The 16,186-nt window shown below is 32.9% G+C and overlaps 1 protein-coding gene across 9 annotated transcripts in view; it reads left to right on the forward strand.

The window, feature by feature from the left end:
• The window catches only part of PAM (peptidylglycine alpha-amidating monooxygenase), a 478,021-nt gene that overhangs the window by 224,855 nt on the left and 236,980 nt on the right, over positions 1–16,186 (forward strand). The gene's annotated exons all lie outside the window — the stretch shown is intronic.

Here is a 16,186-nt window from a genome sequence, read left to right on the forward strand (position 1 = left end):
ACTTAGCATTTTACTGAATAGAGTTCTTAAGTCTTTCAAAATTGTTTATTTATGCAGTACTATTGTTATACTATAAATTGTTCTACTGGATCTTCTCATTTCACTTTGCATCAGTTCATATACATTTTTCTCAAGTTTTTCTTAAACAGTCTCTTTCATCATTTTTACATGAGTAGCAGGGAGAATTTAAGCATATCTCCAATATTCCTTATTTCAGAATCATGAGCAATGATTTTATTAATTTGATATTGGAAGAAACTAATGATAATTACATTAATAACAGAATATATCTTGTGTTTTCAAGTTTACAAAATCCTTTACATTTGTTATCCCTTTTGGCCTTTGTGACTTTGATACTATGATTTTATATTCCATATATTATACATGGAAACTGAGACTGAGTCTGAAAAAGTATAAGGTACTTGTCAGTAATCACACAGCTGGTAAATTTCTAAGGAAAGATTCAAACTCAGCTCTCTACCTGTTCCTTCTAAACACTGATATATAGTAATGAGAATAATATATAGTATTGAATGAATAGTAAGTAAATGCCTGGAAAATGAAAATTAATTTTACTGATTCGCATATATTTGTTAGCTTATAAACAACATTGATGTTGATATTTATTAACTCATTTCTATTAATGCTGGAATTTTTCATTGACCTTTTGCTTTGATTTATTTTTTCCTTTAAAAATAAATGCAGACTCTTATCATCAGCATTTTTCTTGGTCTGATGCAAAATGATTTCTAAAATATAAATGTTTATTCATGTCCTTTAAGGAGAAATATTCAGCCTCATCTATAATATGTTGCCATGACAGTAAACTTTTTAAAACTTTCATCTGGAATTAACATGTATGTGTGTGTTTTGGGTCTAGGGAAAGTAAGGTTTTGATAGATGTGACTGTCTATTATGTGCATGTTCTTTCCATTTTTAAGGAGGCTTTATTATTAAAGAGGGTAATTTTTGCATTATAGAGATAGAGCTGCTTCTATAATACATATATCAGAAATTTTCCTTTATACGTGATTAAGTATACTACATTATCTGTGAAAAGCAATCTGTGACTTGAAAGAGTATACCATGCACTTCTGCATAAAGAATGGTTCAAACACTTTTCTTCAAGAGGGTTATTGAAATATTAATTCAGGTTATGTAAATCAGAAAAGAAGTGAAACAAAGAATTTTCTGGTGGCTAATAAATGCAGAGGAAACCAGTTTTCCTGTTAGGATGAAGAGATAAGTTCTGCTGCCATCTTTGAATGTGTTCAGATTTTATAATAAAAGAAAGACTCCCCTGATCTGACTTCATTTCTTCCAAAGCTTGCAACAGAACTTTAAGTTGTTTAATTTATCAGGCTCTCTTATTCTGTTCCATAGGAAATGTTGAGGTTCAGATTTGCCTCCCTAAGAAGGCTTAAGCAAATGCAAGTAAATTTTTTTGTTTGTGCTATTCACTCTTTATCTTGCTCTACTCACATTGACTAGTTATCTTGTATGTCTTGTAAATTTATTAGATAATAGGTATACAGAACCAAAACTCACTTCTCTATCATTCACCCTTCAACCCCATAATCATCCTCTTCTGTCACTCCTGTTTAAATTAAGTATCTCCACTCTTTCAGTTATCAATGCCCAATCTGAGTCATGTTTGACATCTTACTATCTTCATATCTCATAGCAAATCAGCTATCAAATTCAATTTATTTTTCTCTGAAATGTGTTTGAAATATATTCATCCACCTATACATCCATACATCTATCTTTCTGTCCACCTTCTTTCTGTACTGTTGTCTCATTACCCAGTCCCTTATTACCTCTCATTTGAACTTGTCCTCTTGTAAACATGAGACAATTTGATCCATTTTAAGAAGTATTTATTATGAATCTATTTGTGGTATAAGATAATTGAAACACTACCAAGGCACTTGCAATAATCAGTTAGGAAAGAGGAATGAAAGAATACATATATATATATATATATATATATATATATATATATATATATATATATATATACGTATATATATATATATACGTATATATACGTATATATATATATATTAATAATTGTAATAAAAGGATAAAGATAATTAAGAGGAAATCCAAGTCAAGTACTAAGAGAAACTTAAAGGGGGTGAAATTACTTTCAGCTGAAGTAGATGGTGATAGAAAAGAAAACAAAAAAGCAGGATCAAGAAAAGCATCACAGAAAAAGCAGCACTTTAATTGAACTTTAAAAGAAGAAAGGAATTATCTTCTTGCCTCTAGTTTCTTCCTTCTCCAAACCATTTTACAGTCATCTGTTATTCTAATATTCCTAGAATGCAGTTCTGATTATATTACTCTCTCTAAAATATCTTCAGTGATTCATTATGTTGTTCCAAATAGAATAAAAGATCTCAAAAACCCTTAACCCATCATTATTCAAAGTTCTTTCTAATAAAAATTAATTCCTCACTTTTTCTTTAAAACCTACTCTACATTACACCCAGAGTAAATTTCTTGCCAGTGCTATAACTAGCTAAAACAGTTAAGTTGGTTGATGGCATTGCAGCATAAGAGGACAGTCCCTATTTTCCTTATGTAAAGGATCCTGTTCCCCAAATAACACTGTTGTTCTTTTGTTATAGTCCTGTCTGACTCTTGATGATTCCATTTGAAATTTTCTTGTCAAAGGTACTGGAAGAGTTTACCATTTCCTTCTCCAACTCATTTTATAGGAGAAAAAATGTGGTAAACAGGGTTAAGTGACTTACCCTGGATTATACCACTAGTAAGTATCTAAAGTCACATTTGAACCTCAGAAAATGAGTCTTCTTGACTTCAGACCCAGCACTCTATTCATTGTAACACCTAGCTGCTCTAAGGAGAATTGTAGTGGTAATTGTAACCTTTGATTCTGGAGTACAAAGGAGCTGAGTACAAGGGTCATTGAAGTGTAGGAGATGACTATAGGGAAGAAAACTCTTTTTCCCCTACCCCAAAGAAAAGTACACTTTACTAGCTATATTTTGAATACTTGTTCAGTAGAATGCCCTTGATCCACAACTTTTCTATAGTTATTACTTCTGTTTAGAATGACCTTATCACATTTCTTTCCTGTTGAAATCCTAACCTTCTTTAAGGTCCATTTCAAATGACATCTCAGTCAAGCCATAAACACTTACCTTAATGTAACCTTCCTTAATTATTCTCTAGTAGATATAATTCCTGTTATACTGTCACTAGCATGTTCTTATTAGAGTCAAGCAGAGAAACTAGGGCAGATAGGTGACATAGTGGAAGAGTTATTTTCTGGAGTTCAAATCTTGTCTTGGATATTCATTAGTTGTGTGAACCTGGGCAAATTGTTTAACCCCATTTGCCTCAGTTTCCTCATCTGTAAAATGAGCTGGAGAAGGAAATAGCAAGCCACTCCATTATTTTTGTCAAGAAAACTCAAATTGAGTCGTGAAGAGTCAGACATGACTGAGAAAAATGAATGAATAGTAATTTGCTGATTGAATTGTTCTCCATTTATTTCAATGATAATTGTTTTTCTCAGTCTTGTTAGACTGGACTCTACCTGAGAGAAAAGACCATGTTTTATACCTCTTTTGTAACAAAAAAAAAACATTTTTGTTATACAATGAAAGACAATACCTAGAACAAAGATGATGATAAATAATTGATTGACCCAAATTTTGGAAGGATTGAATTGTAATTCCATCTCTAATGGTTGCTATTGCTACTGTTACTGGCACTGTTACTGTTACTACTGCTGCTGCTATAACTAATATAGTTACAACTGTTAGTACTATCACAACTACCAGCTAGTATTTTTAATGTTCTTCATAAATACATTTCATCCTTTCAATAACTTCAGTTCTATTATTCTCATTATACATATGAGGAAACTGAATCAAACTGAGATAAGTGGATTGCCTAGGTTCCTGCAGCTAGGAATAGTCTGAGGCTGGATTTGAATTTTTAACTCCAGGTCCTGAACTCTAGCTACTGTGTAAACTTTAGCTATTTTATGACCATCTTCATCACAGCAACTATAAAAATAAAGATAACAATGTTATTGACCTCACAAGGCTTCTGTAAAAAACATACCTTAAAAAAACTTTGAAGTATTACATAAATATAAATTATCTTTTATCTTCTATATGACCTCTCAGTTTTAGATTATATAGAGTATAAATTAGGGAGTATATTTATATGTGTATGTATGTATGTATGTATGTATGAGTTAGGTATATATAAAAATGTTTGTTGGTTGGTTGATTTTAAGGTGCTTGAATATATATATAATATATATATATATAATATATATATATATATATCTTTTCTATAAAAAAGTTTGCTAGCTCTCCATATGGCATCTAATAAATTCAGTGTACTAAATCGACCATACATAAATAGTGATGATGATTTAGGATTATTAAGATAGTTTTAGAAGATGGCAATGTGTCATAATGCATAGAAGGCAGATTCAAATTCACTAAATCTGAGTTTAGATATTATCCTGACACATTATCTCTCTGATCATTGGTTAGAAACTTCTCGGTACCCCACCCCTAGGCAATTCACTAAGACCACAGGCAACAATTCCTCTTAGTGGAGGGAGTTCCTTAGATTGATAAATTCATAGGTTTAAAACTAATAAAAGTGATGATAGTAGTAATAATAATCATAATAATAATATATGTGAATATTACTAGGGGAAAAGATTTCAGAATTGTTTTGTTAGTAACTGATTTACTTTGATACATGCCTGGTTTTCTGATTCAGACTGTACCCTATACACTCATATTTCATCTTGTGCAATTCTTAATTTCTTTAAGATCAGTTGAATGAAGAATGTTGTTATGGACAGAAGCAGTATTTGTATTTTTAAATTGCAAATTGAACTGATGACTAGTCAAAGGCCCCAGGAAAATGGATGTTTGCAGTTTCTATTTTGTTCATTTAATGTTAGTACCTCCATTAACTAGAAGATGAGTATCCACCCTTGGGAGTTAAGACACAAACAAAAAAGAGTCTTTGTAGAGTCATTTCTTTTCTTAAATTATTAATATTGACTCTGAATGGAAGTTGGAAATTACAGCAGGATGAATTTGATTTAGTATCCTTTTTAAAAAGCCTGCAAAGGACCTGAAAGGAAGAAGAATGAATCAGGGCTATGGAGTTGGATTAAAGGAATGGCTTCTTTGTAAGAAGTTATTCCTTTTATAGCTTTTAGAAGTTGAAATAAATATTTCAAAGTACATATATTTGATTTAATACTTTTCCCAAGGAACCCAAGGCAGTGAATGCAAAGCTTGTTGCAATGTTACCTTCATGTGATAGAGTTCTTAGGAGGATGAATGGGTCCTGGACAAAAAAAAAAGACAAGTTTGAACTTTTGTGCTAGTAATTTTTATTTTCAGAATTTATTAAAAGTAGGCAAACTAGACCTGATCCACCTCTTTCTTTTGTAGAGCTTGAATCTTCAGAAAACATCATTATTTTTATGTTACCATCCACCTTGTCTGCCTCATGGAATTACTTCAAATACTCAGAAAGGACTCTGTTGCTGATCTTCCCTGTTCCTACCCTTAGCCTCCTCCCTTTTATAAGCACCTTATATTCATCTTGCATATATTTTATATATATATATATATATATATATACACATTCATATAATTCATATATCTATCTATCTTTTTCCTAGTCATTGTGTGTGTCTACATATACACAGACACACACTCACACACATACACACACACACACACACATACACACACACACACACACACACACACACACACACACACACACACACACAGTCTTCTTCATAAGAATCCAAGTTCCACAAGAGCAGAAACTATTTCACTTCTATCTTGGTAATGTTGATTATATTTTATCCTTCATTCTTGAAAAAGGCCATGACATCAGGGAGATTATGACATTTCAATAAAGCAAATTAGGGACAGAGCACTGTGCCTGGAGTCAGGAAGACTCTTCATTCTGAGTTCAAATAAAGCCTTAGATATTAGCTGTGTGACCTTGGTCAGTTCACTTAATCCTGTGTGCCTCAATTTTCTCATCTGTAAAAAGACCTGGCAAAGGAAATGCCAAGCTATACAGGCATTTCTGTCAAGAAAGCTCCACTAGGGTTACAAAGAGTGACAAAAAGACCAAGCAATGATATATGATAAGCATTTGATTACTATTTGTTTACTGACTGACAGTAAAGTAGCTCCTATTTTCCCTAAAGGTATCTGTTTCCATATTAGCTTATGATGATAGTCAATTGATTAGTGAACAAGCACTTAATAAATATCTTTTATATGCCAGAGGGAGGGAGGGAGGAAGGGAGAGAGAGAGAGAGAGAGACAGACAGACAGACAGACAGACAGACAGACAGACAGACAGACAAAGAAAGAGACAGAGAAAGAGAGAGTCAGAAAAACAGAAAGACAGAGACAGAGAGAACTTATTGGACCTACAGATAAAAAGTTGGGGTATTGATGGACACCAAAGGTGGATGAATAGCCACATATAATTATTTCTTTCATACAGGAAGGCCAACATAGGGCATTTGTGGCAGGGAAATTCCTTCCAGAAGCAGATGGAAATCAGTTCATGGTTTTTAGTCTTTCCTGCTACTGTTCATGTGATTGTTCCTTTGATTGAATACTAATTTGGCTAATTTCAGAAGTAGAATTTGATCCTAGGTCTTCCTGACTCCAAGTCCCAACATTCTCTTCATTATTCCATGATGTCTCTATTCTGTATTAATATATCAATAAGAAGAAAATCATTGTCAACCTTGCAACTTTCAAACTAAAGGCTATGCCTGCAACAAAATTATGTTTCCTTATTTTATATTCACTCTTTTGTTAATTTATAAAAAAAAGTTAAAAAATAATTTACCTGTAAGTAAAATAATATTATTAATGTCACATAAACTTAGGAAGAAACAACTAAAGGACAAAATATAAATGAAAATTGATAATATTCAAAACACTGAATTGGCCCTGTCTTGAACATTTTTTTCAGGTTAGCCTTTCTTTTACTGTTGAGTTTAATTGCTACCAAAGGAGCAAGGTCCAAGATAATAAAAACTGTGTGATGTGAGCATTTACTATCAGAGTTAAGATTGGGTCATTTCTTGTGGTAGCTCTTTTAGACTGCCCATCCTTTCATAATGTTTAAATTTCATTATTGATCCCTCTATTTTTAAAATATAACTTGCCATATCAAGTATTTCCCCTAAAAGAGTATGAAAGGTATAATCATGTCATCAGAAACCCTATAACCACTCCATCCTCCTTTCTATTTCTGGAAACATAATCAAAACAATATTGCCATCTCTTCTGAAAAAGATTTATCAGTTTCCTTTTCTTGCAGCTCCACTCACTGTCTTTGTAACGTTTTAAACCAAAATATTCCCCTGGGACCACTCCTCCCCTGCATGTCCTGTCTCTCTCACTAGAATCTAAGTTCTGGGGCAGCTAGGTGGTGCAGTGAATAGAGCATCAGCCCTGGAGTCAAGAGGACCTGAGTTCAAATCCAACCACAGATACTTAATATTCACCTAGCTATGTGACCTTGGGCAAGTCACTTAACCCCATTGCCTTGCAAAAAAAAATAGAATATAAGTTTTTCTGAAGGCAAGAATCTATTAAATTTTATGTTTTCCATATATTACAATGCTGAATAAATGCTTTTCCATTTGTTTATTTGCTATAACTAAAAATAGCTGCCACAAACTGAATACTTTTTTGATTTAGAAAACAAAATGGTCTCCACACAGTTCAATGCTGATTGAATGCTTTTTCATTCATTCTTTTTTTCACTATAATTAAAAATAGTTCCCTCAAACTTAATACTTTATGATTTAGAGAATCAGTGGCATCTTTTACAGGTCTATGTTGAAGCACTATACTTGATGACTGACTGTTTAGTCTTCACAGACATTGGAAGCTTATAGAATCCCTTGAAAACTTTTTTTCAAGTATGCTCCAAATTGGGATTATATTCCAAGAAACATATAAATAGGCAGCCTGTCTGATTATGCAGGAATAGACCTATCTTCCTTATTTGACTGAAGAGTTCATTGTAAATGGATCATGAAAATTCTCATAATGTGTGTATGTACATATATTTGTATGAATATATTATAAAAGGCAGCATCAATTAATTGTGGATAAGCTTTGAAGTCAGGAAGTCTGCTCTTGTCTCATCTCTAATACATACTGTGTGACCACTAATTCCTTAGTATCCCAAACAAATCTATAGATAATAGACCAGATGTTGCTGCAGAAAAAAATAAAAAATACACATAAGTATATAAATATACAGATATGCATTGATAAATCTATATCTCCATATGTAGAGCCATACATATACTCTGTTGAAGTATTGTCTTATTGTCTCCTGAGTGCATGATGGAAACTCTAGATTCTCTGAATAATAGGTAACAGAACCCAAGTTCTGCCTGGTCCTCATAATCTAAAAAGCTTTTGAGCATGGGTCTAGTAATTGTATGTCTATTACCTGAGAATGGTAATTCAAATAGACTCATCACCAAGGTGTTGGATTCAGAATGATGAACTATCCAGTCAAAGAAATTCTTAAAACCATTCACTAAGGGGCAGCTAGGTGGTACAGTGGATAAAGCACCGGCCCTGGAGTCAGGAGTACCTGGGTTCAAATCCGGTCTCAGACACTTAATAATTACCTATCTAGGTAGCCTTGGGCAAGCCACTTAACCCCATTTGCCTTGCCAAAAAAAAGCTAAATAAAAAAACATTCACTAAGTTATAGCGAATGGTGATGACAGTACCCATATTGACAAAATTGTAGATCCTTGAAATTTTATTATACCATATAAAACTTAGGACTTGGAGTTGATTGAGATTTAAATCCCAATTTATATACTTACTATCTTTGTCATTTCAGACAATTTAACTGCTCAAAACCTCAGTAGTCTTACCTGCAAAATGCGACAAGAAAATACTCATAATACTTGCCTCACAGGGTTAGTTCAAAGATAAAATAAAAATAAAAATAATTAAAACATGACATTTATTTAAAACAAATTAAAGCCTGACTTAAATATCTTGATGCTACAAATGCAAGAATGTAAGTAGAAGAATGGACTTGGAAAATAATTATGAAAATTTCATAAAGAAGTTTAACCAATGTAAATCAGTCACCATAATAATTGGACCAAATGAGCTCTATAGTCAGCAAATATTTGACTTGACAGAGAAATATATCAACCAGGGCAGCTAGGTGGTGCAGTGGATAGAGCACAGGGTCTGGAATCAGGAGTACCTGAGTTCAAATCCAGCCTCAGACACTTATTACTTACCTAGCTGTGTGGCCTTGGGCAAGCCACTTAACCCCATTGCCTTGGGGGGAAAAAGCCTAAAAAAACATTTTAAAAGCAGTATATCAGCCAAGGCTGATACTGATTTAGAATATAAACTTCTTTGTAAGGAAGAATATAGAAAAGGATAATGAGCAGTATTGCTTGGTAAAGCAGGTAGAAGCAGGATAAAACAAAACCAGTTTTCAAAAGCTCAACAAGAGACCCAAGTAAACAAAGTCTTCCATTGGGCAATATATAAAGATTTTTATGGCAAACTATCAAATATGTGATTATATAGAAGGCAAGAAGGTAGTTAATAGAATAAAATTGAGAAAGCAGCTATTGATTATCCCAAGAACACATAGTAAATTCATGCTAGTGGCAGCAAAGTTGTGAAGATGTGGGAGTTAGTCAAAAGGTATCTAAAAGAAAGGAAGATGCCAGAGATGTGAAAAAAAATTAGCACCTTATTAAGATCCTCCAAAAGGTGACAATGACTTACTTTCATATCTATATAAAATTTTATTAGAATTAATTACACACCCATTGAAGTTACCTTTTATTGAATATATTAGTAGGAAATAGGTATGCTTATTTCAACATACAACTGACTTAAAAAGGAATATAACATTTCTTGAATTTATCATTTATTCATAGCATCATAAGATTGTCAATTTAGAACTGGAAAGGACCTTAAAAGTCCTTTTTATTGTACTAATGTTAGGCTTCTTATCATTAATATAAGGGGACATGTATGCTTACCAAAGTTGGTCTGCCCCTCTGTGATAGAAATCCTTCAGATGCTACTGATTGTTTGATATTGTGATCATTGTATTAAATCTTTGTAGAGTGAAAAACCTACTGGGTAAAATCTATAACCATTCAAAAGAATGGTTTTACCATGTAGGAAAAACCTAGCATATTAAAAAAATACCTATATCCAAATTAGAATACATAGTTAGATAGACAACATATAGAATTAAGCCATTAAGATAATTAGTAATTGAATAAGATGATGGAATTTGGCAAAAAGTGAAGGGAAATTCTGCATGCTCATTTTATCTTCATGATATCAACCTTTTTGTGAGGCTATCAGAGTTAAGTGACTTGCTCAGGGTCACATAATTAGTATTCAAAGTCAGATTTGAATTTAGTTCCTCCTGATTCCAAGGCTAGTGCTCTTTCCAAGGTGTACCTGGTTGCCCCTCTTTCATTATTTGTTTTATTTAGCAAGATATTTGGCATTAAGTGATTTGCCCAAGAATACATGGTTAGTAAGTGAATACTTATTAGTGAATACATCTGAATTCAAACTCAGGTCCTCTTGATTCCAAGGCTGGTGACCTTCCATTGCATCACCATACATGCCCAAGCTTCCTCTACATTGAGTGGTTGTTTTCCACCACTACCACTTTGTAGGAGGACATATATTGACTAGAGTTATAGAGGATGAGCCAACATCTTTTGTTACATTGTTGAACAGAACATCCACATCAATTAAATTTCAGAGTTTTTTAGTTATTACTATAATTATGTTTAAAACATGTGTGAGAGATAGTATGGAACAATGGTTTAATGCTCTGGTTTGAAGTTCTGCCTCTGATGATGTGACATTCACAACCATCCCCATAAATCATTAACTTCTCAGCACCTAATACAACTGTCTATATAATAATTTCCTTAGCTGTGAGGTATTTCCTCACCAGGAAATCCCTAAATCTACAAATTCACAGATCTAGGCCACAGTTTTTAAAAACATGTAAAAGCAGTTGCTTGCCAAACTGATTATGCAAATGAGAATTTGTTTAGTTTTTGATTTTTAAATGCCCTAGGTGCTAATTTAGGGATCTATCTTCTCACAACTTAGAGTTCTTAACTCTGAAAGTTTCTTAGATGCCATTTTCTTTGCTATATCTTTTTTACATCATAATGAAGTTATTGATAAATTGTGGTTTACAAACATCAACTGTTCTATAACTGTTCTATAATGTATGAGTCTATGGTGGGTAAATAACTTCAGTAGATTCTATTTATTGGAATCACTTTGGCAAATGTGATTTGAATGTGTTATCTGGATGTTTCAATTATAAGGAGACCTTGGAGAAACACTTGAAGATCACTTTTTTTTAATTAATTAATTTTGAATTTTACAATTTTCCCCCCTAATCTTGCTTCCCTTCCCCCATTCCCCCACAGAAGGCAGTCTGCTAGTCTTTACATTGTTTGAAGATCACTTGTAAATTGTGTCTGGCTAAAGTGAACATTTGTAACACTAAAGAAATCTAATAATTTTTCAGTTGAATGAGAGAGAGAGAGAGAAAGAGAGAGAGAAGAGAGAGCTCTTAATATTCTAAGATGTGTAGAGGTTGTTTAATACCAGGAAGATTATTCTGTGCAAGTAAAGTTTTCCCATAGAAATTAGTTTCCAAACTGTCAGGGATAGACCTTTGGGAGATATGTGTCTACCAGTTCTAAAATTAAAGGAAAAAAAGATTCTGTAAAATACATAAATGATATGTTCAGCATATACATATTATTTATATATGTCAATGTAATCAATGAAATATAAATTTATGTAATTTAGAACTATTGCTGTATCCATAGTATTATTGGTCACATTTTCTTATTGGATAATTATAATATAATTCTGTTATGAGTATGAGGAATAGGGGAGAGGAGAAAGTGAATTTTTTGGTTGTTAAAAATAATTTCTCAAAATGGTTTAGACCAATGCATTCATTTTAAAAAGGATAGAATTTAGTTAAAATACAGTATTTAACCATGTAAGATGTTCCTTGCACTGAATATAAAATTAAAGTTCTTATCTTCAAGAAGCTAACATCATAATGGGGGCAACAACTTATAGAGGGGATTGTTATCCAGAAAAAAAAAATTGGCTTGAGGAGTTACAGAGATAGTGAGATGATTTCTAGGACAGTCTATTTTACTTTAGATATGTAATGGCAGTATTGATTGGATTACTATGACCCAAAATATATACTTTTCAAGGAATTACATAGTGGAAAAAAATTATTGAGTCTCAGGAATCACTGTATGACAATCTCATTATTTCTATTAATCTAAAAAAGAGAAAATTTCTGGAGATCTGTACATATATTCTCTCTCTCTCTCTCTCTCTCTCTTTCTCTCTCTCTCTCTCTATTTTCCATGTACATACACACATTATGAGAATTTTCATGATCCATTTATAATGAATTCTTCAGTCAAATAAGCAAGATGGGTCTATTCCTGCATAATCAGACATCCTGATTATTTATATGTTTCTTGGGATATAATCCCAATTTGGAGCATACTTGAAAAAAAAGCTTTCAAGGGATTCTATAAGCTTCCAATGTCTGTGAAGACTAACCAGTCATCAAGTATAGTGCTTTGACATAGACCTGTAAAAGATGCCACTGATTCACTAAATCATAATGTATTAAATTTGAAGGAACTATTTTTAATTATAGTGAACAAATGAATGAATGAAAAAGCATTCATTCAGTGTTGAACTGTGTGGAGCTCACTTTGTTTTCTAAATCAAAAAAGTATTCAGTTTGTGGCAGCTATTTTTAATTATAGCAAACAAACAAATGGAAAAGCATTTATTCAGCATTGTACTATATGGAAAACATAAAATTTAATAGATTCTTGCCTTCAAAAAAATTTTATTCTATTTTTTTTGCAAGGCAATGGGGTTAAGTGATTTGCCCAAGGTCACATAGCTAGGTAACTATTAAGTGTCTGTGGTTGGATTTGAACTCAGGTCCTCTTGACTCCAGGGCTGATGCTCTATTCACTGCACCACCTAGCTGCCCCAGAACTTAGATTCTAGTGAGAGAGACAGGACATGCAGGGGAGGAGTGGTCCCAGGGGAATATTTTGGTTTAAAACGTTACAAAGACAGTGAGTGGAGCTGCAAGAAAAGGAAACTGATAAATCTTTTCCAGAAAAGATGGCAATATTGTTTTGATTATGTTTCCAGAAATAGAAAGGAGGATGGAGTGGTTATAGGGTTTCTGATGACAATATAAAATAGAATAGGGAGCAAAATGCAGTCTGGCAGGTACCTCCCTGAAATATGGGATAGGTAAGGCACTCACCAACAGAAGGAGGAAGAAGAACACAGGACTTCTAGAGATGAAATTATTAAAAGAATTCCAGGCCATATTTCTGATCAAAACAGCAAGGAATCTGTTGAGAAGATGGATGGGGAATGTTTGCTGTTGTTGTTAAGTTGTTTTCAGTCTTATCTGATTCTTTGTGACCCCTTTGGCGTTTGGGAGTATATATAATACCATCCAGTGGTTTTGTTTGAGCAACAATATTGATGGAAACAAAAAAGATGGTACATTTGCCAGAAAATAAAAGTTATTGTATTTCTCTTTTGCCAAAAGGAGGCACACTCTTTGAAGGCATGAACTATTATCTTTGCATCTCTAATAATGATCACAAGTTCTTCATAGAAAGTGAATAAAAATGTATTGAATTTAATAAACCATAGAGTTTTAAATTTTTATTCAGTACTAAGGTCTTGCTGTGGGTTTTTTTTAACTTTATAAGAATTGTTGTTATGAAAAATAGAAAATTACAGAATATCACAATCACTTTTGGAGTAATAACTACATTTTTCTATTTCTAGTACTACAAAATTTTTGGTAGAAAAATGCGCTTTTCCTGGCTAACTCCCAATAACACTAGGACAAAGGCATTAGCAATATCATATCTCTCTTGACTCAGATTTGGCTTCTATTCTAGGACTCAGCCCTGGAAGAGAAGCCTCCACAGATGTGCCTATGCAGATTAATACTATTTCTCTTTTTTATATTGTGTCTGTATATTATCATTTTGAAGTTACAGTATTTTACAGATTGTCCTCTGGCAGTGAATAAAGATATAGAGTTCCTCCCAGAGAAAAGAATATGCAAGAATTTATATTGATGATATATGAAAAAATTTAGCTAGGTACTATTGGTAGTTTGAGTTGAATTATAGGAAATGTATTTTCTACAACATTGAACAATATAATATTATGCAATAAGGAGTAAAATTCTGATCCAGTCAGAAAAATATAGGTGCAAAAACACATAGTAATGAAAATAAAATTCACCTAAAATATTGATACTATTTAATCTGGATTGAGAGAATAAATTCAATTTTAATTTTTTAAAAAAGCTTATGGAAAGACAATGTGAAATGAGTTAGCACTGAATATGGATTGTGGAGTGAGAAATCTAAAGAAAGAAAGAGGCGGGGAATTGTTGGGATTAAAACACATAATAGAAGCACTTTTTGGCTTTGTTTAATTTTTTTTTTGTTCTGCCTTAGTAAAATTATAGTTTTAGGGCAAGGTTTTATCCATTATATTTTAGCTTACAATTTGTGGTGATTTGTTTTTTGTTTTGTGGAAAATTATTAATTTTACAATATCTTTAAAAATAAAATAGCCAGGTTGCTCTTATCTTTTCTTTTTTAAAATATGAAGACTGAAATTTCTTCCTGACTCATTTGAGTTATATTAGAAAAGACAATATTCATTCCATTTTACTTTCATTGTTTCCATTCTTGTTTTCAGTTCTGCATAGAAATTGACTGATCCTATTTAATAAAAGTAATTGAAAGGTATTTCCTTTAAAATACTTTAAAAGATCTATAATTTCATCAGAATGGGCTCCTCTCACCCTACTAATGCAGATCCAGTTTTCATGAATTAATAGAAAATTTAGTGATTTGAGAAAAAAGTTATCATCAAACATAAGCTGATAGACTCTCTGAACTTTGATTGGACTGGATTACAGGTGGTAGACACATAGTCCATTTCTACATCTCTACTTGAAGCTCATTTAACCTGTAACAAACTGCTGGGTTTTGCTTTCCCTTAACATAATTCCTGAGAAGCACAGTAAACTCTATGCCATGGTAAAGTATCAGAACAGAATGACTTTAATAAAGGGAATCTCTATTCAAACTAGGACAGGGAAAGGAAAAAAATATAGCTTAAATAATAGCAACTTAAATTGAATTATAGTACACATATTCAGGTGGCATCCTGGTAGCTGGATTTGTCTGGCCAAGGGTTAAAGTTTAGAGTAGTTTGGGTGGAAAGGGGTGATTATTGTGCCAAGGATTGTTGTTGTTACTGTTGTTCATACTTCATTCCTGGAGAAGATCAATGACTTCAGGAGGGTGATGTCTTGACTTGTGAGTGAAGTGAATTTGAAGGAGGCAGAGCTGTCCCAAGTCATCAGTCTCACTCTATCCTCCAGTGGCAAGACATAGTTCAGGATGACTGATGAGGACCCAGGAAGCAATGGTAGATCTTGGTCTCTTTAAGCTAGGTCTTTCAAAGGTCTCAATTTGTCTTAGGCAGCACCCATTCAGTGATTAAAGACTAGATAGGAATTGAGGTAAAATGTGGCCTACTTTGCCTTCACAAAAGAATGAGTTGGGGGTGGGGTTGAGACTCTTAGAGTTTAAAGAGAAGATGGTGGGAGATCAAGATTGGTGAAGAAATAAGGAATCTGGGAGCAGAAAGGGACAGAGAGAGTGTAGCATTTAAAGTAGAGAGAAAAACAAGCAAGACATTTGAAAGCCTAATAGTTAGGAAAGTAAGTCATAAAGAAAAACCTGTATATTAATGAGGATTACAGTATGAGTTGAGGTTCACAGAATGAATACACAGTAGAGTAGATAGCAAAAAGGGCTTAAAAAATTTTAGAAGGCAGCCATTTTACTCCCAATTCTGTCAGTAATGAAATGGAGTAACTTCATTTTTGGGGGAACTTCAATTTCCCCAGCTGAAAAATAGAGTTTACCTTCAATTCAAAGGTC

Source organism: Macrotis lagotis, chromosome X (assembly GCF_037893015.1).
Source record: "Macrotis lagotis isolate mMagLag1 chromosome X, bilby.v1.9.chrom.fasta, whole genome shotgun sequence".
Lineage (NCBI taxonomy): Eukaryota > Metazoa > Chordata > Mammalia > Peramelemorphia > Peramelidae > Macrotis > Macrotis lagotis.